The sequence below is a fragment of the Camelus ferus genome, chromosome 5 (assembly GCF_009834535.1).
Source record: "Camelus ferus isolate YT-003-E chromosome 5, BCGSAC_Cfer_1.0, whole genome shotgun sequence".
Classification (NCBI taxonomy): Eukaryota; Metazoa; Chordata; class Mammalia; order Artiodactyla; family Camelidae; genus Camelus; species Camelus ferus.
The window spans coordinates 47,843,040-47,870,688 of NC_045700.1; the positions used below are offsets into that span (position 1 = coordinate 47,843,040).

The following is a 27,649-nucleotide window of genomic DNA, read 5'->3' on the forward strand; positions in this document are numbered from 1 at the left end:
GTTCCACCACACTAACCGGTCTTCAAGAGGTCCCAAAAGTCCCTTCAGTTCACAGAGAAGATTATTCACTGGTAAAATCTCTTTTGTATACAATTATAGTGATGGTATCTTGCATCTCTAAATTTGTAAAATCCCTTTCCTGTTCATCTCTTCCTGTACCCACTCACTCTTGCCAACCCCCAACTTCCTCATTTCTATCACAATCTCTTAGTAACCAATGATCATTATACAGAATGCCAGGGGTAAGTCAATGGATGTCACAGTCAAAACCATGCACAAATAACAGCTTACTGCTTTCCTTTGTAACACATCAGTGATGTGTGTTTTATACTAATGATTCAGTAAGGCTGGGGAAAGATAATTTATTTATGCAAGTATATGTCAATGTCATTCTAGAAAAGAAGGTATGTGTACCATGTAAATCTGCATCATCAAGAAACACAATCATATTTCAGTCAACCGTTCAACTTGACAGCTAACTAAATTATAATGAAAGATTAAAAAAATGAGAACATGTTAAGATAATTAAATGCATATGACCCAATCAAACATATATGGAGGAAGAGTGGATGTCCTGGGACTACAATGCCTGGCAGAGCTATTAATTAATAACGTGCTTTGTTGAACCTTACCTACAGCTACTGGTTCATCTGCCAATCATGAAATGAAAATGCACGTTGAATGAGTAAGGTATAAGAATTCTGGCTTCTACTTTACAAAAACCTTAATTCTGAAAGATGAGGCTCTGGAGATAGAAGAGACCTTAGTGATTGTCTAGTCCTCTGTTAATGTTTGTTGGGAGGCCCCCAGGTCCCACCCCAGGACTTCAGACTCAGAATCTGCACTGTTAAGAAGATCCCAAGCTGGTCCTTAGGTGGATAAAAGTTAGAGAAACACCAGTCTAGTCCAATCCCCTCACATTACAGATGAAGCAATAATGAGGTCCAAGTTCCTAAAACAGTAAATAGGTAGGCTAATAAAAACAAACCAAAAACCTCAAACAAAAATTTAAAAAACCCAATCCACTGCCTATATGTTTTTTCTCTACCAGTAAGGACTGCTTTACAGTGTCTCCCTGGAAGGTCTCCTCACTCAAAATGATTTTACGTACACTGTTCTCCCCAAGCACCTCTACGCACAGCCAAATCAACAGGTCTTCACCCAAACTGAGCAATTCTCTCATCTCTTCTCCCCCTTCAGAAGACCATGCCTACTTCAACATCCCTTAATAGAACCACCACCCACACAGTCAACGCTGCTGAGAGTTTCATAATTATCTGAGGCTCTTCAATCTCCCTCTACATTTAAGCTTTTTATTGGTTGATCTTTCTGAATCAACCCAAACTCCACCCATTCTGCCTAAGTTTATCCAAGACAGATTTTATCACATCATCTTCTGTCTTGAAAATTGTTAATGGTTCATTACTGTTGAATAGAATTAGAAAAGGCTTCATTAATACCTTCCCCTAAGTTGGCCAGCTAAATGTAACAATAAAAAGTATTCTAAAAAATACATGTGAGTAACAGAATTGCCAAAAGATAAGCAGATTACTAGAGTTTTGTTGGGTGTAATTAAAAGAGAAGTGATAATTATCATGATACGGCGTTTGTCATTTAAAGAGCTGTAATGCTCTTAGTGTGCTGATCTGGGTAACATGAAACTGCCTTCCACTGACAACTGGAAGTAAATAAATGAAAAATAACCTTTCTAATGTAGTGAACCAATTATAATAACTTTTGCTATCTCTGTTTTCACTTTACTATTAAATCAGAGAAACACTATTATGTCCAGACAATAAGTAAATGTATATGTTTACTTGAAAAGTATTCCATACACATTATAATCTTGTTAAAACCAGGGTAGGTCCAGAAACAATGTATTTGTATAATAACAATAGATTTGGCTTATTCAAGAGTTGGTGATTAGTCCCACTAAAAGCTTATTAAAATCTTGTTTCCCTGAGTCTACTACTTCAGGATAAAAAGTCACATTACAAAAGAATTTTACAAAGGCATGGAGTTAAGTATGTGTGTGAGTACTTGTTGGATTCTATACATGTATATAAGTGTGTGGGGGAGTACAAACACAAATCCACATGTTCATATACGTTTTCTAGATTCCTACTATTTAATTACTTTAAACAACAAAATGCTTTTTATCATTTCTGTATAAACTACACAAGTCTAAGTATCTTATACAGACTATAATTTAATATTTTTCTTAAAGACTCAGGTTCATTATCATAAATGTACTACTAAAATTTTGGTATCTGAATACAGAAATATCCCAAAAGCTACTGTAGTGTACTGAAGTTGCTGTACCCTGATCCATACTGCCCCTAATTACTGAAACTAGAGTTTTCTGGGTTTTTTTTAATTTTTGGAGGGAGGTAATTAGGTTTATTTGTTTATTTTTAGAGGTACTGGGGATTGAACCCACAAGCTCATGCACGCTAAGCGTGTGCTCTACCACTTGAGCTATACCATCCCCCACAGTTCTTTTTTTTTTTTTTAATTGCAGTATAGATTTACAATGTTGTGTTAGTTTCTGGTGTACAGCACAGTGATTTAGTTATACATATTCTTTTTAATTATAGGTTATTACAAGCTATTGAATATAGTTCTCTGTGCTATACAGTAGGACCCTGTTGTTTACCTATTTTGTATATAGTAGTTTGTTTCTGCTAATCCAAAACTCCTACTTTATCCCTCCCTCACCAACTTTTCCTCTTTAGTAACTATAAGTTTGTTTTTTATGTCTGTGTGTCTGTTTCCATTCTGTAAATAAGTTCATTTGTGTCATTTTTTTTGGATTCCACATATAAGTGCTATCATATGATATTTGTCTTTCTCTGAATCCACAGTTCTTCAATCTAGTTTTATATTTTAAAAATCTTTGTAGGTTATCAACTGCACTCATCTTTTTTTTTTTAATTGAGGTGTGTTCATCTTCTAATTCGCTACTTTTAATCTGCAGTAGGTTTGGGGGAAAAGACAAAAGGATCTGTTAATACTGTATATAAAGCTGTATTAAATAGACTGCAGTGGGGATTACTGAGCACTCCTTTGCACGGAACATATGGACTCTGGCAGCTAGTTAGCCACTCAAAGGCACTTCCCAGTCTCTTGGCCATATTTTGGAGACCTGAGGTCTGAGCTTCAGATAAGTTGGATGTTACTGTAGATGATCAGAGGCAGGCCTAATTTTGGTTAAGTATTTACCTTTAAGTTTATTATCTACTGATCATTAACAATTAGCAATCAGCAAATTACTACATTAAATGCATCATAAAAAGCCTCACTTAAAAAAATCTATTAATGTATACTTTACACACAATAAACTGTACCCATCTAAAGAGCACAGTTCAAAGAGTTTTGAGACACTACCATCACAGTTAAGATTCAGAACATTTGCAACACCCCCCAAATTGTCCTCATGTCCTTTTGCAGTCTATGCCTCTGTCCCTTGGCCTATTCAACCACTTACCTGCTGTCACTGTAAGTTTCTACTATTTCATGTAAATGGAATCATACAGCATATATTCTTTTGTGTCTGGATGTCTCAGATTCTAACACAAAGATCTACCTTAAACTGATGGATACAGTTCTCATCAGATTGTAAACACAACTAGACCAGGATTTCAGGCTATGGAGAAGCAATAAATAAACTGTGATTGCTACTTTGTTTATGAAGTTGTTCTTAAATAGCCTCTTATCTCCAAAGATGGTAGGGATCAGACATAATCAATCTGCTAGCTGGGAAAAAGAATTATCAACATAGCCATGGTTGTTACTTGTTGACTTTTAATGGCCAATAAGCAAATGCTTAAAATGTAATATACAATGTATCTGTGGGTGTTCATTTTAATAACATTATTTAGTATTTTTTGAGTGTTATGTGCTAGGCACTATGCATGTATTAGTCCAAATAATTCTTCCAATATGTATGAGTTGTTACTACTACATCCCATTTTACAGATAAAGAAACTGAGATTTAGGGAGGTAAGTAATTTGCTCAAAGTCATACAGAAAATGCTGGAACCAGAGTTTGAATTAGGACTGTCTGACTGCAAAACCATGTTCTGACCTCCAACCATATATAATGAATTAAAATTACAGGCCAAAAAGGTTGTCAAAAGCCCAATAACTGGGTTATGTATCTCTTGGAGCAACACAGCAAAGGAATAATGAGTACCTGTCAGCTTAACGATCCCTAGATAAAAGCAATAAATGGAATGAAAAATGGATTTCTTCAGTTCCTTATTTGTGTAAAGAACTGTATCACAGGGAAGTAGTCTATCTGACAATTATCCAACACAGTTTTACTAAATAAAATAATTAATTAAAAATTCAAGGAAACAATGATGAAAAAGACTTACTTCATGCCCCAGAGGATTTAAGTTCATTTGTAAAGACAGAAAGACATGCATGTAAATAGATTACTGTAAGTGGTACTTTGTTCCTAGGTATACTGAAGGAATATGCATAGATATTTTCAGAAAATAAATTAATAACCATGAGATCAATAGTACCAGGTGCAAATGTGTTTGGCAGAGAGTGAAATATAATCTTGCACATTAGGTACCATTCATAAAAATAAAAACAACTGAGCCATAAATAGACTTCTGAGTGAGCCTAAAAACCTGGCAGCAAACATCTTAGGAAAAATCTGGAAGACCTAGCAGTAGTCAACCTGTGGCTTGGAGAATGACCACAACTGAAAGCAGAAACAGAGCCAAAAGCTAACACAATTGTCTGAAATGAGCAGATGGGGAGCAGCAGGAGGGATGAACACTCACTGAGGATGATGACAAGAGCCACAGGGCAGCTATTTCAGTCGGGGGTAACATGAGATATTCATAGGAGACCTGTTCTACTAGACTCAGGGAAAACAGGACAATGTATGGAGGGTGTATAGGGGGAGGACAAACCAGAGGAAACATTCAGTATATTTAATGAGATAAGGGTCATGTGTATCAAAGATATATAAGAACAAGAGGGAGAAATAAGAATTTCCAACCTGCATTCCCCTACTGAGACATCAAATTAACAATATATGGACCAAAATTCTTTTATGAGAACTCTAGAAACCATTTAAGAAATTGCAGTACCCCAAGCAAGTACAAAGCCAAGAACAGCTCCACTGAAACAGGTAAGAAGAGCTGTTTCATTTTAACCATAATCACTGCTTCCCCAAGTCAGCACAGCTCAGCTTGGCTAATGGCTTTTCTCTGGGCATAGTGGTGGGGGTAGGGGAGTGAGAGGGAGATAAGAGTGGAACATGTTTTCCAGAGGGCTGCCCAAGGGATGGGTTACTGTCTCACGTGATTCAGAGTGCTAATGGAATTGGCACAGTCTGGATACCTGGGGGGGGGGGGAGGGTAAGTGTTGAAAGCAAGAGAGAGTAGAGGCAGCTTCCTACAGCAAAAGAAGGCCTGTGGGTGCCCCAGACAGATGCTGGCATGGTTTGGCACAATTAGGAGAAGGTGCCCAATTGCTGCTTCTCTCTCAGGAAGGAGGAAGAAGAGTAGGGCAAGTGTCCAGTAATCCAGCTTTTCAGATTGGTATCTGTTTTGCGTGATCTGAGAAGGGAGCTGGCATACTTTGGATACCTAGGGGCTACTGAAAACGAAGAGGGCAGGGCAGCTTGTTCCTGTAACACCAGAGAATCTGCGGTATCACAGACAGACACCACACAGTACAAGAGATTACAAGGTCCTGAAAAAGAAACTGACAAACCTCTCAAACGGGAAATCACACAAACACAAGTGCAGAGAAGTCACATTCCCTCAAAAGGTGTCAGAGGCCCCCAGTATCTCCACCTGGACTGACTGATGATTGGCCTCCTCTATATGAAGCCAGTGTAAAGACTGGGAGAACTGGCTGTTTTCACAAACGCATAAAACTCAAAAAAAAAAAAAAAAAAATCACAAATTTGGGGGAGGGTATAGGTCAGTGGTACTGTGTGTGCTTAGCATGCACGAAGTCCTGGGTTCAAACCCCAGTATCTCCATTAAATAAATAAACAAACAAACCTAAATTACCCCCCCAAAATTAAAAAAAGTAAATTAAATTAAAAAAAACCCAAATTAGATGAAGACTCAGGGAAACAAGGCACAATTAATGGAACAAAAATGAATCTCCAGAAACCAACCCCAAAGAAATACAGATTTATTAATTATCTGACAAGGAATTCAAAATAATTTCCTTAAAGAGGCTCACTGATCTAAAAGAGAACACCAACAGACAACTAAATGAAATGGGATCAGGAGAATGATACATAAACAAAATGAGAATATCAACAAAGAGACACATTATAAATGAGAACCAAGCAAAAATTCTGGAGCTGAAGAGTACAGTAATCAGTAAGATTGAACAACAGAGTTGATCAAGTAGAAGAAAGATAAGTCATTTGAAATCACTGAGACTGAGGAGCAAAAAGAAAACAGAATGAAGGAAAGTGACATTCCTAAGGTACTTACGCTGCATCATAAAGTGGCCCAATATATATATTATGGGAGTATTAGAAGGAGGACAGAGAAGGGAAGGGACAGACAGAGAGAGCTTATTTGAAAAGACAGTGGCAAAATACTTCCCAAAGCAGAGGAAGTAAATGAACACACAGATTCAAGAATCTCAAGGAACTCCAAGATGAACTGAAAGATGTCCATACCAAGATGCACTACAATCAAACTGTCAAAAGTCAAAGACAGAGACAATATATAAGTAAATAATATAGAAAGATGTAATTTATAAGATCAATAACACAAGTGGAGATGGTAAAATATAAGTTTTTTGTATACAATTGAAGTTAAGTTCTATCAGCTTAAAATATATTGTTATAAGATGTTTCATGTAAGCCTCATGGTAACCACAAAGAAAATACCAACAGAACACACACAAAAGTAAATGAGAAAGGAATCAAAGCATGTTGATACAAAAAAAAAATCAATGAAACACAAGGGAAGGCAGGAAAGAGGGACAAAATAGCTTTAAGACAGACAGAAATCAATTAACAACATGGCAATAGTAAGTCCCTTCTTCTTCAGTAATTACTTGAAATATAAATGAGTTAAACCCCCAATCAAAAGACAATAAGTGACTAAATACATAAAAAAAGATTCAACTATATGTTGTCAACAAGATACTCACTTTAGATGGAAAGACCCATAAAGTCTGAAAGCAAAAGGATGAAAAAAGATATTCTATGTAAATGGTAACCAAAAGAGAGAAAGGGTGGCCATACTTATATCAGACAAAATAAACTTTAAATCAAAAGCTGTCACAAGAGACGGAGAAAGACATTATAATAATGGTAAAATGGTCAGTTCACCAGGAACATACAACAATTGTAAATATATATGTACTTAACATCAGAGCATTCAAATATATGAAACATTCACAGGACTGAAGGGAGGAAACAGACAGTAACACAATAATAGTAGATTTCAATACCCCACTTTCAATAATGGATAGAAGTAGACAGAAGGACTTGAACAAAACTATACACCAACTGGACCTAACAGACGTGGAGAGAACAGACACCCAACAGCAGCAGAATACACGTTCTTCTCAGGCACACTAAAAACACTCTCTAGGAAATATCACATGTTAGGTCATAAAACAAGTCAATAAATTTAAGGAGACTGAATCATACCGAATATCTTTTCTAGTCATGATGAAATGAAATTAGAGTAGTAGGAAAACTGGAAAATTCACAAATAAGTGGAAATTAAACAATACACTCTTGAATAACCAATTGGTCAAAGAAGAAATCACAATGGAAATTAGAAAATATCCTGAGACAAATAAAAACAAAAACATAAAGTATTAAGAGGGCCGTTTACAATGAAAAACCCCTACATTAAAAAGGAGATTCAAATTATGTGTAGTTTACCATACAAGAACCATACCACAATAAAGGTGCTAAAAAATATAAAAAAATTTTAAATGTTTAAAAAGTTAAAAAAATAAAAAGGAGATTCAAATCAACAACCTAATTTTACACCTCAAGGAACTAAAAAAGAACAACTAAAATCAATATTAACAGAAAGAAGGAAATTAAGATTAAAGCAGAAGTAAAATAGAGAATAGGAAAACAATAGAAAAAAAGTCAACAAAACTAACAGTTGGTTTTTTGAAAATATCAACAAAACTGACAAGCACTTAAAGACAGATATATAGACAAGTAGAACAGAAGGGAGAGGCCAGAAATAAACACTCATGTATATGGTCAAATAATCTTTGACAAGGGTACCAAGGCTACAGAGCAGGGAAAGGATAGTCTCTTCAACAAACGGTGCTGGGAAAACTGTATATCCATATGCAAGAGAATGAAGATGGATCTTTATCTCACACCATATACAAAAATTAACTCAAAATGGGTTAAAGATCTACATGTAAGACATGAAACTGTAAAACTCCTAGAAGAAAACAGGGGGAAAGCTTCATGACAATGGAATGAGCAATGATTTCTTGGATATGATACCAGGAACACAAGTTAACAAAAACAAAAACATAAATGGGACTACATCAAACTTCTGCACAGCAAAAAAAAAAAAAAAAAAAAGCAATCAACAGAGTGACAAGGAACTTACAGACTGGGAGAAAGTATTTGCAAACCATTACCAGATAAGGGATTAATATCTAGAATATAAGAACTCATACATCTAAAAAAAAAAAAACCTGATTAAAAAAAATGGGCAAAGGACTTGAATAAACAGTTCTTCAAAGAAGATATACAAATGACCAACAAGCATATGGAAAGATGTTCCATATCACAAATCATCAGGAAAATAAAACGCAAAACCACAATGAAGTGAAACCTCATACCCATTAGGATGGCTACTATCAAAAAGACAAAGTAACAAGTGCTGGGGAAGACGTGGAGAATCTGGAACCCTTGTGCACTGTTGGCAGGACTGACAATGTTGCAGCCACTACAGAAACCAGTATGGAGGTTCTTCAAAAAATTAAAACTAGAACTACCATATGATCTAGCAATCCCACTTTAGGGTAGATATCAAAAAGAACTGAAAACAGACCTTAAAGAGTTATCTGCATATCCATGTACAGTACAGCATTATTCACAATAGGAGAGATGAAACCTAAATGGCCCCTGAAGGATGAGTGGAAAAAGAAAATGTGAGCCAATTACAAAAAGAAAAATACCACGTAATTCTACTTATATGAGGTATTAAAGTAATCAAACTCATAGAAATGGAAAGGAGAATGGTAGCTGCCAGCAGTTGGTGTGGGGATGGAGAGTTGCTGTTCAGTGGCTACAGAGTTTCAGTTGTGTGGGATGAAAAAGTTTGGAGGGGAGGGTGTAGCTCAGTGGTGGAGTGCCTGCTTAGCATGCATGAGGTCCTGGGTTCAATTCCCAGTACCTCCACTAAAAAAAAAAAAAAAAAAAAAAAGATGAAAAAGTTCTAGAGAGCTGGTGGACAACAATGTGAATAGAGTAAGCCATACTATAAACTATAAACTATACTTAAAAATTATTAAGAGGGTATAAAGATACATATATATGTAGTTCAGAAAAATGAGAGTGTAGATTAGGAGTACCAAAAGGATACTTCACAGAGACAAATTAATAACTGGTCTTCCCTCAGCAAGTCCAAACACACCTTCAACAAGACAACAGAAGTTATTATCCTTAATCCATCTGTTGTCCATGTGGCTATCTGAAAATTTATCCCTATCCATGGCACAGGAGGTTTCTGAAATCCAAAAGATTCTACTATATTTATTAATTATATATGTAAAGTTCCCATTTTCCCTCAGCTCAATTCACAGGAACTGTTTATTTTTATTGAGAGGAGAGTTGAAGGTTTATTAATATTTTCAATCAGTAGAGGACAGACATGAATGTGATTAAAATCTAGACACTGAAACATTTCTAGTGCAAGGGGAAAATGAAAGGCTTCACCAATTAATTAAAAACAACACCTACACTGAGCTCTAAAGCCACATCCATGAATACTTACATGACATTTTATAAAGTCCTTAATTGTTCTTGGCTTCAACATTTTTTACTTACGTAAGTTGGAAAATGATAAGTCACAAAGGTTAAAGCTAAAATTAAAAAACCACACTCCTTTATATATGAGATCTCTATATATTCATTATAGCCCCACGAGAGTATAAAGACCGATTTATATTCCTGAGATAGAACCGGACACTGTGACATAACTCATTAACTTCTCTATGTACTGGATATGACGAAGGTTGAGTTTGTAAAGGAGAAAACCACAAACCCCTGTTCTTTACATCTTCATCTGTGTTCTCTTCCCTCTTCCCAATCCTAAGAACACACTTGATTTCCTTCTGTTTTTAAGATACAATGAATGTCACCTACCTGTCACCTCTTCCTAACCTATGTTAGTTCTTTAAAAACTAAACGCAATTAAGTCACAGTTTTCTAAAGAGCAAGTGGTGGCATTTGGCTGGGGCAGGGAGGGCAGTTTAATTAGGTAGGAGCATGAATTTAATATGTATCTATTTCCAGTATCACTGTACCTAATTCTGCTTATCAATAAATCTTCAAAATTCACTTGTTGGCCGAATGCCAGGCTCAACTACTTAAATTTTAATGTATATCATCAACCATATATATAATATGCACTTATCATACAGGGGTATAAATTTTACTTTTATCTACACTATAAATGTCACATCAACATTCAAATCATATACATGCTTTAGTGAAATGGCTTATAAATGTGAAAAAATATGGAGGGAGGAGAGAAGCAAAGAAAGAGAAGAGTTTCTTTTCTCATTTTCTATTGATATATTCTGGCAAATTCTAAAACTGGTGTATTCTGAAATTCTGAAATCTGTGTGTTCTGGCAAAATCTGACTAGAAAAAGTTGGTTAATTATTTGGAACCTCATGCTTCTTCCTGTTCAAAATGGGTGTTTCAGTTTGTAAAATCCATTGAAACTTAGAGAACAAAAGATGATTTTTCCTAAAATAAGCAGTATCTTAATCACTTCGTATACTTACTGCATTTTCATTATTTTGTAGATTATAATCTGAGAGAAAATGCATTCACTTTTCTGTATTTTGACAGGGCAGAAGTCCACCCTTGAATAGCCAGCAGCATAAATCACAGAAGATTGATATTTCCCTTAGGATTATAACAAAACTGTCTTCAAAGAAACCTGTGTATGTGTATGTATGCGGGGTGTGTGTGTGTATGAGAGATATACACACACATACATAAATGTATTTTTTCAGACATTTCTTAGATACGTTAGCTCTACTGTCAGAATAATTTAAAAAATTAAAACACTCCAAAGTTCAGTTCCACAGAATAAAAGTATTCCTCCTCTCCCATAATTCATAAAAGCAATGCAAAGTTTCATCATCCTATCTAGTGGCTAGCTGAGGTACATATATATGTATGTACTTTTATTTTAGAAACAAAGAAACACATAACTTGATTTAAAAAACACAAAAATAATTACAATGGAACGGAAAGCTTGCTAGACGAGATAGCTCTGACAGCCTAGAGAGAACAGGCTCTCCTGAACTGATCACAAACTGTTCTCTCCTGGGACTATCAACCAAAACAGGTGTGTAGTGAAAGAGGAAAAGAAAGGAAAGGAGAACCAGCCTTTCGTATTTCCCAAGACGAAAGACCTGCCTCTACATAAGACAAAGTCTGACAGAAACCTGTCTTTTCTTCTTGCATCAGAGACTGCCGACAGTCTCCAGTGTCCATGCCCCTCGTCCTCCTCCACGCCCCACTTCCTGATTTTCTGCAGTGAGAATGGCTCCCTATACTGAACACTACGTTCCTCAGCTTCCCCCGCCTTGCTGTTCGGAGTCGTTACTGAGGCCCAAGGGCAAGTAATACCAATCTTCAGCCCTTCTGTCTCTTACCACCTGGAAATGGACCTCGGTGGTCCAGCAGCCACCTGAGATAAATCTGGAAGCCACACACAGGAAGATAACAAGATGGCACTAGTGTGGACCTATAACCTCACAGAGGGCCACACTGGCCTTGAAATACCTCAAGATTTCTCGGTGTGGGAGAAAAACAAACACTGACTTTGTATTAGGAATGGACACTTTTCCAGTAACTTTCAGTCAAATCTAATCCCAATTCTCATTCTGCACTACAAAAGAGAAATCCACTTTTGTTTCTGTTACTTGGAGATTTTCCTTTATGAGGGCATGTCTTTCTCAGTGAGTAGAAGATGAAAATTTTTTTAAGTTATTTTTTGAGGGGGAGGTAATTAGGTTTTTATTTATTTATTTTCAATGGAGGCAATGGGCATTGAACCCAGGACCTTGAACATTCTAGGCACACACTCTACCAGTGAGCTATACCCTCCCCCAATATGAAATTTTTAAAAAGTGATATTATGAACAACTTTCTGCTGCCACCGGCTAGCCTGTCTAAGAATACTGTGACAGTAACAAAATAAGAGAACTAAAAAATGTGCAAACCAAAAGGCCCTAAACTATTCCATTACTTGGATATTATCACCTCAAAAGATGTGTGTGTGTGTCTGTTATAACAATATAGTGAAAATCAAGGGTAGAATTTAAGTTTGATGGGGATTGGACTTGATTGGAAAGTTCCCAGAAAATTCCAGAGCTTTAAACTTCCTGGTCTGCCAGCAGGATAGGCTCCACTGCCTCCCAGGCTTCCACACTGCATTGCCACCTTCCTTGTTTCCTTCTAAATATGCTTTTGAGCCAGTGGAGTCTTTTTGAATAAAAAGTGCTATAGGAGGGCTAACAGCAGAAAAAAACTTGGGAACTGAAAAGGTAGTGCCCTCAGGAGAGGACAGACATGCATGTACAAATTAGAAAGAGTCATCATGCTATAGATAAGTTTAAAAATCACTGATAAAAATAACAGGAATTATATTTGAATAACAGAAGCAAAATGAAGCTGTTAATAACATCCTGCAAATATGTTCTTGTCCCTGTGGCCATAACCCAGTGTATACGCCAATGTGTAAGGAGGTCAAAGATTTGCCACATGTAGTGGCAGTAACACAGATAGTGTCCTGTATCGGGGCTGGCAAACCACAGCTTATCAGGCCACTGCCTGTTTTTAAGTGGCCAATGAGCTAAAAATGGATTTTATATTTTTCAATGGTTACATTTTAAATGGCTGTATATGTACCTATATAATATAATATTCTCACTTGGCCTGCAAAGTCTTTAATATTTATTATTGGATCTTTTACAGAAAAAGTTTGCCAACATCTTGCTTGTATTGTTTGTTTCCTGAGGGGAAGGTAATTAGGTTTCTTCACTGATTTACACTTGGAGGAGGTACCAGGGATTGAACCCAGGACCTCATGTGTGCTGACCATGCGCTCTACCACTTGAGTAATAGCCTTCCCCCTGCCAACATCTGATCTACATGACTAACCATGTCTTTTTGACTAAGGTTTAAAGAAAAGAAAAATAAATCTAACTTCAATTTTAAGAAGCTAGGCAAGTTCCACAGTTTAGTTAATAGCAGTATGATATTAAGAACAATTCCTAACAATTAGGAAAGAAAGGACTACTCAGAATTTGAACCACTGGTTAGCAATTAGCAGATAAATCTACTTGGTATTGTGTCTTCTGGTATGAGATATTAATAAGAGCTATTTGTAGTCAAAAAGTTAGGGAAGTACTTATAGAAAGTGGAACAAATTATTGTTTTTTAACGTGTATATGTGTGTTCATCTTGTTTTACTCTAAGACTCTCAGAGTCTTAAAATAATAATCTCCAGAGCAGGATACAGTAGACACTAATTCCAAAATTCCTTTTACCTTTCTTCTGTGACACCTATGAATTATCTTGAAGAAAGTATTTCAAAGAATACAGTTGAGGAAATATCTACCTCATTGGACATCAGAATACATTAGTGGGAGATTAAAAAGTTAAATGTATAAAATACATCATAAAATCTAGAAGAGAACCAATTTAACTATCAACTTCTTGTGGAGGTGGTGCTTTCCAGGCTAAAGAAGAATGACTAAATTATTAAGAAAAAGATTCACTGAAAACATAAAATCATTTTTATCAAAACCAACAAAAACAGAAAAAGCATGCATAGTAAATATTATAAATGGTTGCATACATAATTTATAAGGAATGTACAGGGCAACAGACATGAATAGGTCACTGAGAGAAAATATAAAAAGTAACTTCTTAGAATGTGTTCACTATTGCCCTCCTTTTGCTGTTTTTCCTATTCAAATCAAAAAGAAATTCAAACTTGGGTCAAATCACAACCCAGTTTAAAACTCAGCCATGTTAAAGACTTAAATATAAGACATGACACCAAAAACTCCCTAGAAGAGGACATGGGCAAAACATGCTTTGATAGAAAATCATAGTAGTATTTTCTTACATCAGTCTCCCAAAGCAAAAGAAATAAAAGCAAAAATAAATGGGACCTAATCAAACTTACAAGCTTTTGCACAGCAAAGGAAACCATAAACAAAACAAAAAGACAACCGATGGACTGGGAGAAAATATTTGCAAATGATGCAACTGACAAGGGCTTAATTTCTAAAATATACAAACAGCTCATACAACTCAATACCAAGAAAACAAACAACCCAATCAAAAAAGGAGCAGAAGACCTAAATGAACATTTCTCCAAAGAAGACACATAGCCAACAGGCACATAAAAATATGTTCAACATCCCCAAGTATTAGAGAAATGCAAATCAAAACTACAATGAAGTATGAACTCACATTGGTCAGAATAGCCATCATCGAAAAGTCTACAAATAATAAAATGCTGGAGAGGGTGTGGAGAAAAGGGAACCCTCCTCCACTGTTGGTGGGAATGTAAACTGGTGTAGCCACTATGGAGGTTCCTTAAAAAATTAAAAAATAGAGCTGCCAAACAATCCAGCAATCCCACTCCCAGGCATATATCTGGAAAAGACGAAAACTCTAATTTGAAAAGATACATGCACCCCAGTGTTCACAGCAGTACTACTGACAACAGCCAAGACATGGAAATAACCTAAACGTCCACTGACAGATAACTGGATAGAGAAGTTGTGGTATATATATACAATGGAATATTACTTGGTCATAAAAGGAATAAAATAATGCCATTTGCAGCAATGTAGATGGAACTAGAGATTACCATACTAAGTGAAGTTAAGTCAGAGAAAGACAAGTATCATAGGATATCACTTACAAGTGGAATTTAAAAAATAGTATGAATGAACTCATTTACAAAACAGAAACAGACTCATAGACACAGAAAACAAACTTATGGTTACCAAAGGGGAAGCAAGGGGAAGGACAAACTAGGAGTATGGGATTAACAGATACACACTACCATATATATAATAGATGAACAACGATTTCCTATCTAGCACAAGAAACTATATTCAATATCTTATAACAACCTATAATGGAAAAGAATAAAAAAAGAATATATATGCATAACTGAATCACTTTGCTGTACACCTGAAACTAATATAGTATTTTTAATTAACTATACTTCAATTTTAAAAAATTGAAAAGAAAAAAAAAAAAAAAAAACCTTGGCCATGGTTCCCAAAAGAAAAAATCCTCAACATGACCCACAGGAAGCAGATGGTGCAGCCTCATCCTTTTACTCTCTGCCCCCTGGTCACATCCTTTTAGATTAGAAATTCCTGAGGCTGCTTCAGCACTAGAGCCACTGGCATATGTTGGACCTTCTTCTGCCCAGGGGTCTCTCTTTATCTCTCTCTCGCCCTCTCATACTTACTGTCTTCCCTTAGCTTCACTATTCAGTTCTCAAATCAGACTTTACCTTCTCAGAATAGCCTTCCCTGGTTGCAGTCCCTTGGATTTCGATCAGATTCTCCTTTACACAGTCATAGCACCCGTGCTTTCCCACCACAGCGCTCATATCAGTTTTTAACTCTATGTATTTGTGGGCCAGTTTCATTAAAGCCTAACCCTCTCACTACCTGAAAAACTCCTTGAGGCCAGGGGTCTTGACTGTCCTGTTCATCCTTGTATTCCTAGCACCCAGAAAAGTATCATTATGATTTTTTAAAAACAAAGCAACAACAAAATACTTTTTAAAAATGCCAAAAATATTATTTATTTTGAGAGCAGAGAGCCTATTGAGAATATTTTTCTTTTCCAACTTTTCTGCATTTTATATCTTTTCTGTAGCGTACAAGTTAATAGAAACCAAAAGTTTACAATGGACCTAAATTTAAATAAATAAATATAACAAGTGAAAATCAGAGTTAAAAAAATTAGGAGGTGAAACTTGACCTTTTGAAGAATTAATTCAAGTAGCAACTTCACATGCAAAGTGGAAAATGCTCATGATATAAGCTAATTGAAAAAGTATACAATAAAATAGTATACTTGGTATGAAGCCATTTTTGTATAACTCAGGAAAGTACTAGAATTTCACAAATTACATTTTTAACAATGGTTATCTCTGAGTAGTGAGATTAGAGATGATCTTTTGCTTTTCTTTCTGCTTTTCTACTTTTTTTCCCCAATGTTTTCTGTTTTTTTCTAGGAAAAAATTAATCTCTCTAAACAGCCATGTACTTTTGTGGGTTTGCAATTTGATTCATTTTATAACCGATTTTTAGGAACACATCTATTTTTTTCAAATAAGTGATGCCTCATATTAAACTACCCACTCCCTACTGTATGATATCAATTACTTTCTCTAGTTTGTTTTATTAAAGCATATTTGACCTGAGGGTCCTTCATAGAAATTATTACACCAGTATTTTTTAAAGTTCATGGCAACATAGTATTATTACATTTTAAGGTAAATTATGCTATCCTTTTTATCAATTTTAATTTTCTGATATTGTAGGACTACTACATTCTATTGTTGTCATGCGTTTTATCACCTACTCTTATAATGAGAAAACTTCCCCAAAAGTGATTTATACGCTTAACTAAGAGAAGCAGAAAAACATTTTTGAAAAATTATTCTGCAGAACATTATTTCCCACTTATTCCAAATAGCACAACAAGAAGGTTTGCAGGAAATAAGATGAAACCATGGTAACCAACTAAACCTATCATGAGCTATCAGATCAAAAGAACACATAGTACATTGCACGTCAACGCCTACCAGCAGTATAATCTTTCCCCAGTTCCTTTTGATCCTTCCTAAACGTGAAAAAAGCTTTCAACCAATTTTTGTATTTTAAAAATATGAAAGCCCCTGTACCAATATCTACCATAATTCTCTAACGTTTCCCAGGAACTCCTTGGCTGGGTTCAGTTTAAAAGTAAACATAATGCTCTGAGGTTCAACTAGGAATTGTTCTGTTTTGTTTTTCTCCAATCATTAGCAAAATTACATGTTTTACTTCAATGCATTTTATCACTTTCTAATACAATAGCAATGCTTTCTTCATACTAAATCTTCAGAGGTGTAAAGATTAAATAATTCTCTAAGGAATTCCTCTTTAATAGACTCTCACCAGCATTCTAAACTCAAAACCACAATAAACTAAATCACAAATGCATTTACATAATACAGGGGAGCCCATTTTATCATCTTGTTGCCCACTCTACTGCCAATCATCAACCCCTACCATAGGAACTGAAGATAAACTCACAGAATCTAGCTCAACATGTTCTTAAAATTACAAACCATCAGCTAAAACTACACAAGGTATTGATGGCTTTTTAAGGCATTAGCTATTTATTACATAACTAGCAGACAACAGAGCAAACCTCTGGAAAGATGACCTCTGCTGCTGTGGTTAGCCACTACCTAGTAATTATCACTTACAATAAAATACAATGTACATACATGCCTAAAAATATATGTATATTTCATACATGATCACTGTGAAAAAATAGACAAATAATTGTGAATGGCATTATCTCTATGGAGTAGAGATAATTTAGAAGTATGTGGTGGGAAAGTAATGTAATTTATCATTATATGCAATTGTCTTATTTGAAAAAAATTTACCACATTCATGTATTGTTTTCATAATCATAACAGAGATGTCAACAAACGACAAGGATGCAAAAATGCTATTATTTTTATAATTATTATTGTTTTTCTCTGAAAAGTTACCCAAACTCACTATAAAATTATTTTCATAAGCATATACGATCACCAAATGATTTAATAATGGAATTTTAGCTTAAATAATTACATTTTATATATAACTTAATTGGGCTTTTCTCTTTTTGGGGGGGGAGGGGTAGAAAGTTAACCCTTGAGAATTCGTTGGAGTAAATCTCATCCTCAAAGGCTTTAAACAAAGGTTTATCTGTTTTATAAAAATGGTATTGTATTGATAACTTAAATTTTTTATTAAAAATTCATTGACTTCAAAGGTCTTATGTCACATCTCTTTCCAACTTACATCACGTGGATGTTCTATTATTATTTTGGATGTTGCTTTTAACAAGTTATATTTTCTTTTTCTTAGCTTTTTGTTCCTGATTGAGCAGGTCAAGCCTCAGTTTTCTTATCTGTAAAATGCAGAAAACTATAGTATATACTTTATGGGCTTATTTTGTAGATAAAACTGAGTTTTCCAACCTGTATGCCAGGAATAGAGGTTACAAGCTACCGGGTATCAAAACTGTCAGCCCTTTCAGAGGCTGGGATGGTCGGATGCAGCTGCACTCTTGGGCTGGTCACATTTGGCCACAATCAGTCCCCTGCATTTCCCTCTCAGTGTACAATACAACAGCGTAATTTTCATTGGATGCCACAATAGGAAAAAGTATTAGAAAACAACAAAAGATAATTCACACAAGGAATTTACCATAGTGCCACAGTAAGTATCCAGTAAATGTTAACTATTATTAAATGTATAAAACTAGTAGGGCCATTAATAAAATATATGGTTGCACCAAATCATTCATAGGGAAGAGACACATTATCAACACATTCTGGGGCTGTCTCTGGTTACCAAGAAACAGATGTTAAATTTTAAAAATCTGGTATGCTTCCTACTGTGCTTTAAAGTAGATATACAAGTTAGATTCCATTTTCTCTTGCAGTGTAGAGAGTCAGAGAGTCAGAATTCTCTCTCTCATATTAAAATTCCTGTGGATTAGCCAGAAAATGTACTTGAAACTCAGTTCCACCTTAAATGAAATGCTTGGTGGAATATGCCTTATGCTGTGCCTTAAAAATACAGAACCCAAAAATATCCTGAAATCTGATTTGCTGATTTCTCTATGATCTGCTTTAAACCCATTGCTATGGATGCATACTTTTGAGAGGGAACTGAAGTTACAATAGACAGAATACTAGTGAATAAAAACCATGCTGCGCAAAAAAATCTGAAAAATGAAGTACCATTCCAGAACAAAGTACAAATTAAAACCACAATGAGATACCACTTCACACCCACTAGGATGTCACCCCCACTGTTTAAGTTAAAGACATAATAAGTATTGGCGAGGAGTAGAGAAATTAGAACCTTCACACATGGCTGGTGGGATTATAAAATGGTAAAAACCACTTTGGAAAAAAATTTGGCAGTTCCTCAAAATTTTAAACATAGAGTTATAATATGATCCAGAAATTTCACCCCTAGGTGTATAACCAAGAGAAACAAAAACTTATATTCACCCAAAAGCCTTCATAGAGCATTATTCATAGTAGCATTATTCACAGCAGCCCAAAAGTGGAAACAACTCAAATGACCATCAACTGATGAATGGATAAACAAAATGTGATATTTATCCAAACACTGGACCATTACTCAAATATTATTCATTAATAAAAAGAAATTAAGTGGGGAGGGTATAGCTCAAGTGACAGAATGCATGCTTAGCATACACAAGGTCCTGGGTTCAATCCCCAGTATCTCTTCTATAAATAAAATAAGTAAAACCTAATTACCCCCATCCCCCCCCAAAAAAAGTCAGTAAAAATAAAAAATATATTAATAAATAAATAAATACCTAATTATCCCCCCAAAATAAAAAAAAGAAATTAAGTACTGATACATGCACCATTGTAGATGAACCCTGAAACAGGCTAAGGGAGAGAAGCCAATCCCAAAAGAACACATATTATACATGATTCCACTTTTTCTGAAACATCCAGGATGTACAAATCTACAGAGACAAAAAAGTAGGTTAATGGTTCCCTGGGGCTGGGACAGTTGGGGAGAAATGGGAAGTGACTGCAAATGGGTCTGGAGTTTCTTTCTAGGGTGATTAAATGTTCTAAAATTGATTATGTTGCATAACTTTGTGAAAGCACTAAAAACAACCGAATTGTAAACTTTAAAATGGATGAATTGGTATGTTATTTATAACTAAAAAAAGGAAAAGAGTTTTAAAAAAAAGAGTAAGACACAATGTTCAAAAGCCAAGCCTGGGGATAAAGTTAGGGGTAAAAATGCTGCAATTTCATAATACACAGAAACAGTGGTTGGCTGCCACAGGGTAGATGTTTCAGAACACCCCTGGATAGGAGGTAAATCTTTTTTGGTCCAGGGAGAAAAATCAGAAAACAGGAAGAAAAAGAACTGGTGAGGCAGTTAGCTCTTATTTTTTTTTTCTTCTATCAATTTAACACTTGAACAAAAGTCTTTTAAGTTCATTTATCAAAGAGGTGTGAAAAAAAAAGGGGGAAAAGTTGGGAGGGGGTATCTATCTGAACTTACCAAACAGAAGAAACCCGGTAATATTTTTTCCTTCTTTTCTCCCCGCTACTCTCAACAATTTAATTCTAATTTGTTAACCAAAAATGAGAAATAACTCAAAGACTCTTTATAGTCAGCCTATACATTTTAAGTTCTTTTCCTCCTGTAGACGGATCACATGGGAAGTCATTAATCAGAAATTTTCTTGGTGAACATGGAGTCCAAAGGAAGAGGAACTGAATAAATCAAATGTTTAATAGACTATTTCTCAAAGTGTGTTTCATAGAGAGATTCCACAAAAAGAGGGTCTCATGATCAAATAAACTTGGGAAATGCAGTAGAGTTCTATTCCCAATGCTCACAGGCTCTGAGGAGTACTGCAGGAAGACACCCAACTGACTTTTTAATGACAGGGTGACTCACATGGTTCCCTGTGTGAGCATCTCCATTCTACAGACAGCACTGTCAATGCTGGCCAGGACTTCCCCTCACAGACCCTGGACTCTTGAACATGCCTCTGTGACTTCCTTTCCTATTGCCCCAAAGGCTGACCAATTCTTCTGACCAGTAATTTCGATAAAGTGATACATTCCACGTAGAGTCAAATCTTAAGAGGTTTAGGAGGTACTGTCTTCCACTTTGGCCCAAGTTGCAGCTACTGTCTTCGATTTTTCTCAAAATGAAAATAACCCTATAGATTTTTCTGTCTGATTGTAAAAAAGATACGTATGGCATTGTTTTAAAGAAAAAAAATCATTCTTTTAGACACCCAGCTACTAACATATATACCTTACACACACACACACACACACACACACGCTAGTATGATACTAAACATACTGCCCTGTATAGTGAATTTTATTTTTCAGATTAACATTGGGTATATTTCAGAATTTATCAAATAAGAAATATTTTTAAATATATAATAAATATGTCCAAACATTATGCTTTCTCAGTGTCTAAATTCTCATGTATTTTCCACTATCTTAAAATTTTTCCAAATAATTCTTATCTTGATGGTCAGAAGATGAACAAGAAGTGCCGAGCACTATACGTATAAACCCTTCTCTGGAATATGTCCAAAATCTGTTCTGGAATATTCAGACACAGGATTTGGAGGTTACCAAGACTCCTGCACATGTGTCATCTTGCTCTCCTCCCAATTTAGAGGAGCTAAAATGAGTCATACTCAACAGAAATGTCTCTAGAGTTGCCAAATTTGGAGTTAACATTTCTCCTCAAAGGGAGCCCTTTACAATTTATAAAGTATCTAGAAACTCTTACAGAACAGTACTCCATTGCTCAAGGAAAACTGTTTTCTAAATTAGCTGAATAGTTCTGGTAAAACTTAGGTCCCACCACCCTGTCTACTCATTTATTCTTATTGCTCCCACAATGAAACTTTTTAAATTACAAATGGACCCATTACTCTCCTCTATTAAAAGTCTTCAGTGACTCCCACTCTTACAGATAAAGTCCAAATTCTTAAGCATGAAATACCAAGTTTCCCTGGCATACTTATTGCTAAAACTTCCTGCAACCCCAAGCCCCAGCAGCCTGCCATATACCAAATGTTCCATGCTGTTCTAGACAGTCCTTCCTTGGCTTTTTCTTCTTCCCACAATGCTCTTTTTTTGTTTTTGTTTTTGTTTTTGTTTTTAATCACATCCTGTCTTTCTGCCTGGCAGTCTTACAGTCTACCTTTCAGAGGTGGCTTAAATATGACCCATTTGGATACTACATGGCAGAATACAAAAGCAATAAATGCTGCTGTTTTTGATGGTGCAGTTACCCGGGAGATTATATTAATGTTCCAATTTAATGATGAAGACCAAACCCCTAATTTCCATGAAAGGCCTTGACCCACATTAGTGACATCTCAGAGTTAATTATTTTAAGGTATATATTAGTCAAAAGTACTATGGGTTTCTCTGTGCTAAAATTATTAACATAATTAGGTTTTTAATATCATCTTTAAAATATTAAATTCTTTTAAAGTCAGTTTGGAAACTATTTAAAATCAAGCTTTGAAAATATCTTTGACAAGAACATCATCAAAACAGAATTGACATAACTTTGGTGCCTGGCCTTGTCTAAATCTTTCTTTGGAACTCATACCAGATTTTCTTACTATTTACTGAAACTGGATTACTATATTAAGAAAATGTTGATGTTTAATAAGAACTTATTAGGACTAAAGATCTGAAGAAGTGCACCATAAACTGATCCTCACTATCGAAAAAAGAAACGACTTTAATGAATACCTCCTGTGCTATGCTGTGTAAATGGTATCCATTTTCCTTCCTCATGCCAACCTTCTTCCTTCTTTTCAAACAGGAAAAGAAAACCAGGTTTTTGTCTTGTTCCCAAAGACTTATCTTCCAGAGGAAGATGATCTCATCTCCCAGATCCAAGAGCAGGTGGTGGTTAGACAAGCAATCAGTACCTGCGTTTCCCAGCAGATCATTACTGGCCAGTGGGTGGGAAAGGGAGACCCGCACTGGCCCAATCAACTTGAAGGAATGGATGCATTATGGCGTGAGAGGAGAGAGTCCCTCGCTTTTCTTACACAGGCATAAACAGGGAAGCACGCAACTCTGACTGCCCCTAACAGCCACCTTTTGATCACAAGGAAAATCAGCCTTAGACTGGAGCTGACACTGACAGTGGCCATGAATAAAACAGAAAGATCACAAGTCCTTGATGACATCGCTGGGATATTCATCATCCATGCTATTGCATTTCTCTGAATTTCTCATTACATGAGATATCTCCTTAAATAATTTATTGTTTAAGCCAGGAGAGTTTGTTTAGTTTGAATATCAGATAATAGTTAACAACTGAAGGCATCTCAATGGAGAGAGAATTTGATTCTCGAAAGTGGAATGCTGCTAATCACAGGCTTTTAAAAGGACCCTCTTAAGAAATAATGGGATTATAATCCCTATTTTACAAACAGGAAATAAACTTGGAAAGGTTAAATATATATAATAAGGTCAATCAGAACTTAGGTTTGTCAGACTCTAAAACCTATACTACAGCTTCACTTCCAAAGTTCCAAACTTGAGAGTGGGTAATTGCAACTGTTTTGTGATACATGTTTTAAAATCTCAATTTCTTATTCTCTCTGACCTTCCTCTTCTCTTAAAAACATACTTTGCACAGAAAGATTTCCTGTTTATGTCATTGGTATCCTAAATGTTTCTTCTTCAAGCTTTCTTTTCTAGTTTTAATAAAATACATACTTTTTATGTATTTTTCTCCTCAGTAAAAATAAATTTAGCAGTTCAGGCCACTGAGAAAAAGGGGTATTTTATAACAAAGGGACCCAGCGTTGACAGGGAGCATAATAATAAGTCAAAATAATGCATAATTTTAGTCTTGATGCCATGTTAAATGTGCACTCTTACTATAGAGGTGTTTTTAATATTTCCAATGAAATTCTTGGATGAAGTCTAAGCAGGTGTGCTCCACATTAAATAGGTGGCTGAGGAAGAATAAAAGACCCTAATGGTCAGCACTGATTCACCTATTCGCACGTTTTAGTCAAGGTAGAAAAAGTAAACAGCTATTAGAATCAAAATGTTATTTATAAATTTGAGTTAGTAAAGACCTTCTTGTATTCACAGCAATTCCATTTTTTAAAAATATAAAATTTTCAGATAAAAATAGTGAAAAAACTAGTTTTGAATGGGCTGTAACTGAACTTATGACTCTTATCAGGTATAGTGGTGGCAGTGAGAAAACAGATGCCAATATACAAAAGGTCATTTTATATGATCACTTACATTAGCTCTCCACTAGTCTTATCACCTTCTTATTTCACTATTTCCAAGAATTCATAGTACAGTGCTTATGTAATTGTAATAGTTATTTATAGCAAACAATCTTTTGATAGGTTATAGTTCAAGAATATATAGGAAAAGATGGAGAAAATGCAGGAAAAGATGGAAAATTTCATCAAAGAATTAGAATCTTATTAAAAAAGGAAAAGAAAATTCTGGAGCTAAATAACACAGTATATGAAATTAGGAACTCAATGAACAAATTTACAGCCGATCAAAAATAGCAGAATAAAGAACTAGTGGACTGGAAGACAGGTCAACAGAAAATGTCCAAATTGAAATTCAGAGATAAGTCAGGAAGTTAGAAGTTCAGAGGAAAAAAATTAGAAAAGTCAGAAATAATCTATTACGAATAAACCTACAGTTACAGTATAGTGATATTTAATAATTTTTCTATTTCTTATAAGCATTCTTTTGTATATACTTAACATTTAATAAAAAGGATAATATAAAACACGCAGTCCTATCCTTTTCATTTATCACTCCACATGTACAACACTGAACTCACCACTTTCTTCTTCTAGTGAAAAAAATTATAGAATGACATAAAATTTTTTAAAGAATTAATTCTAAAACTATGGAAATCATAAAGAAAAATGTTTTCAACCAAACTTCTTCAACTATTTTAGGTTACATACAGCTGATCCTTGCCATGCTATTTCACTGAACTACAGCTAATCCAAATGTTGTCAAAATCAACACATAAAAAAATCCCAAAGTCATACGAAACACTTCATGAGATATAACCTACTACCTGGGAGAGCATCTTACTTCAACTACATACTCCAATCATGTGGACATCTGTCTAATGCTTCATTGTATAAAAGACTCTGATTGAGCAACAATCTTTTTTCCTGAACCAAGGAGTCCATATGAGCAAAGGCAGAAAAGCCAGATCAGACCCAGCCTGAAATTCAGGCTGAGATGGGATGTGGGAGATGATGGGGAAGAGGAAAGTGAAATAAAAACCACAGACCACCTTCCACATCATGCAGTACAAATCTCTCCTGACTGCAAAAAACTAATACAATGACAGCACACATACAATACATCTTCCCCAAACTAACACCTCACGTTATACACAAAGATCATCAGTGAAGGTTAGGCTCCCCCAGGTGCACGGGAGATGACGAAGGGAGGTGTAATCTTTGAAACCTTGTGCCCTACTCAACATCACAACTTTGCTGATCAATGCTTCAGATTCTAAGACTGATCATTTACAATTCCGTGGAAAATACATTAGCGAGGGCAAGGCTGGATACGGGAAGATTTCTTAGTTATGGAACTTGTCCAGAAAGTAGCATGATTGAAAAGGAGGGGAAAATTTGAGAAATACTTAAGAAAGAAAAGATTGTTGGGTTAGGCTTGTGAGATGAGCAAGAAAAAAAGTTCTTTTAACCATTAGATAATATAAGCACAGTCCCTTGGGCTTTCCAGTCTATGAAAAGATATAAAATATGAACAAAAACATAACAAGAAAACTACAAAACTGAAGTTAATTTCAAAAGCAATTTATACTAAAAAAACAAACGTAATAGTAAAAAATATTTATTTGATATGGGATACAGTGTTTGGCATGATGGAAGATGGGGACCACTAAATGAGTAAGGCCAGGCCTACAAACATCTTAAAATAGAACTAGAAGAAAGGAAAAATGACGTCTTGGTTTTAGTCTTGTGAACTGGCCAAATAACAGTGTCACCACCTATTAAAGGGAATACAGATGCTATAGCACTCTTGGGAGGAAAGCTGGTAAGCTCAGTTTGGGGCATACTGAGGCTGAGGTGCCTATGGAGCAACTTGAGATCAAGGATTTATTCCTAATTTTAGGGCCCTTGTTTAACACAGTAAATGCATAACGGACACTGATGGCTATCAATTCAAACTGCACCCCCACCTCAGTGGATCACGCATTATGTCAAAAACAAAACAAATTGATGTGAACTGGGAGGATCATTAGTTGAAATGGGGAGTACCTGGTAAGATTAATACAGCTTCTATTTTATATTCTGTTTAACACTTCCCTGCCACACATCTAGTTAAAAACAAGGAAAATCGTTATTTTCCTTGCATGTACATTACTCAAAACGCAAATTCACAAATTCCCTACCCCTGGGACAACCCCTTTTGCTCACTGCTATTTCTTTTCCATGTGACAATTTTATAATAATTTTCAAAAACAAAAGGAAAACTGTATGTTACCCCAGACCTATAAGTTAAAGGCTCTCTCATCAATCTCACGTTCATCTATGTTCTTCAATTCAATTCTAGGATTTCCTGAGCCAAAGTGGATAGTGAGTGATTATAAACTTAAAGTTATGAGTAGCATGAGAGAGGGTGAGAGGGTGGGAATGAGGAAGAGCTTGGAAGGTTTGGGTACTTTTCTCCAAATTAAATCTTTGGCCCTAGGGCGTTTGCTGGTGTCATTCAATAAAAACTGCATGATGAGCACATTATGAGAGGCAATGTAGTATAATGGAAAGTACCTGAACTTTGCAATAAGGCGAAATTGAGTTCAAATTCCAGTTCTGTAACTTACTACATGATCTCGGAGGAAAGGAAGAGAGTGTTTACAGATCTGTCTCCCCTCTCATCATACCGCCTTCTTCCTTATTTTGTCCGCTAGCCTTGACATCAAGGATTATCTACCCCAGGCACTTAGGTGACCACCTATTTGGAAAAGTGGCGTTGTAGAATCCGAGAATTAGAAAATGTTACGAGTAGAAAGAAGCAGAAGGTCACTTCAAGAATTTCTGTGACTGGCTCCAAATCAATCTTCTAGTTCATTTAGCGGCAAAGTTAATAGGTATTTGAATTCCCAGCCCAGATTTTTGCCCCTATATACCACAATTTAAACCTGAAAAACAATATAATTAGTTAATTAAAGGGGGATTTACACTTCATAATCTGTCATAAAAAGTAAATTCCCATAAACTCCTATTAACAAACTCTATTCCTCAGGTATGCCGTTGATTCAGAATTCACCGTGAAGTAATACTGAATTATACCATTCTTCTTGTCAGAAAGATTAATATTAAATCTGGTGGATGGGGGTAAGAGCCGTCCCTGCTCACTCACCTAGGCACAAGTGACTAGAGAAGGAGTTAGACACGGTCATATTAAGAGTCCTAAGTAGTAACAGCATTTTCCTATTCTCTCTTTGTGGCTAGGAAAAGAAATGTTATTTCTATTTCTTTGGCCTCTTTCTT

The 27,649-nt window shown here is 35.5% G+C and overlaps 1 protein-coding gene across 3 annotated transcripts in view; it reads right to left on the minus strand.

Moving 5' to 3' along the window:
• CHN1 (chimerin 1) overlaps nt 1-27,649 on the minus strand; it is a 193,039-nt gene that overhangs the window by 77,055 nt on the left and 88,335 nt on the right. The window contains exons 1-2 of one of the 3 annotated variants that reach the window (XM_032479725.1): nt 12,969-12,973; nt 3,587-3,592 (exon numbers count right to left, since the gene is read on the minus strand). The exons of the other annotated variants lie outside the window; for them this stretch is intronic. The gene's annotated coding sequence lies outside the window, so the exon portion shown is untranslated. Of the gene's footprint in view, nt 1-3,586; nt 3,593-12,968; nt 12,974-27,649 lie in introns of those variants that run through there. 3 annotated transcript variants of the gene reach the window in all.